Source organism: Limulus polyphemus, unplaced genomic scaffold (genome assembly GCF_000517525.1).
Source record: "Limulus polyphemus unplaced genomic scaffold, Limulus_polyphemus-2.1.2 Scaffold1858, whole genome shotgun sequence".
Taxonomy (NCBI): Eukaryota; Metazoa; Arthropoda; class Merostomata; order Xiphosura; family Limulidae; genus Limulus; species Limulus polyphemus.
The window spans coordinates 181,059-182,429 of NW_013667468.1; the positions used below are offsets into that span (position 1 = coordinate 181,059).

The window sequence follows — 1,371 nt, forward strand, 5'->3', positions numbered from 1 at the left end:
CACTTCCTAGTCACAGATGAAATTCTGTGAGTTGGTTTAAACAGTTTACAAAGTAAGAAAAACAATCATTGCTTATTGTTACCACTTCCTAGTCACAGATGAAATTCTGTGAGTTGGTTTAAACAGTTTACAGAGTAAGAAAAAACAATCAGTGTTTATTGTTACCACTTCCTAGATGAAATTCTGTGAGTTGGTTTAAACAGTTTACAGAGTAATGACAACAATCAGAGTTTATTTTTACCACTTTCTAGCCACAGATGAAATTCGGTGAGTTGGTTTAAACAGTTTACAGAGTAAGAAAAAACAATCAGTGCTTATTGTTACCACTTCCTAGATGAAATTCCGCGAGTTGGTTTAAACAGTTTACAGAGTAATGACAACAATCAGTGCTTATTGTTACCACTTCCTAGATGAAGTTCCGCGAGTTGGTTTAAACAGTTTACAGAGTAAGGACAACAATCAGTGCTTATTGTTACCACTTCCTAGATGAAGTTCCGCGAGTTGGTTTAAACAGTTTACAGAGTAAGGACAACAATCAGTGCTTATTGTTACCACTTCCTAGATGAAATTCCGCGAGTTGGTTTAAACAGTTTACAGAGTAATGACAACAATCAGTGCTTATTGTTACCACTTTCTAGCCATAGATAAAATTCAGAGTGTTCTTGCTAATACAGATGAATTATAGTAAGCTGTCTTTACCAGTTAAACGATATCCAACAATTCCTCATCATTACTGCAAACTACAGACGAAACTTGAGTTATTATTACAGTCGTTCAAATTACAGACGGAACTTGAGTTATTATTCCTATCGTTCAAATACAGACGAAACTTGAGTTATTATTACAGTCGTTCAAATACAGACGGAACTTGCGATATTATTACAGTCGTTCAAATTACAGACGGAACTTGCGATATTATTACAGTCGTTCAAACTACAGACGAAACTTGCGTTATTATTAGAGTCGTTCAAACTACAGACGAAACTTGCGTTATTATTACAGTCGTTCAAACTACAGACGAAACTTGAGTTATTATTACAGTCGTTCAAATACAGACGAAACTTGAGTTATTATTACAGTCGTTCAAATACAGACGAAACTTGCGATATTGTTACAGTCGTTCAAACTACAGACGAAACTTGCGTTATTAAAACAGTCGTTCAAACTACAGACGAAACTCATTTAATTGTTACTGTTTCTGAGAACTTATAAACACTAATGAACTGCAAATAAAATAGGGTAGTCTTTATAATCGTTTATTTCAAATTTAGACGAGATTGAATAAGTAATGGTTGGAGACGGCTTGAATGGGTAATGAAGAAAAACTTTAATATAAGTTTAACGTAACAGCAAATGTACAACGTTTCGACA

At 34.2% G+C, this 1,371-nt stretch overlaps 1 protein-coding gene across 1 annotated transcript in view; it reads right to left on the bottom strand.

Moving 5' to 3' along the window:
* The window catches only part of LOC106465176 (atrial natriuretic peptide receptor 1-like), a 98,581-nt gene that overhangs the window by 59,236 nt on the left and 37,974 nt on the right, over positions 1-1,371 (bottom strand). The gene's annotated exons all lie outside the window — the stretch shown is intronic.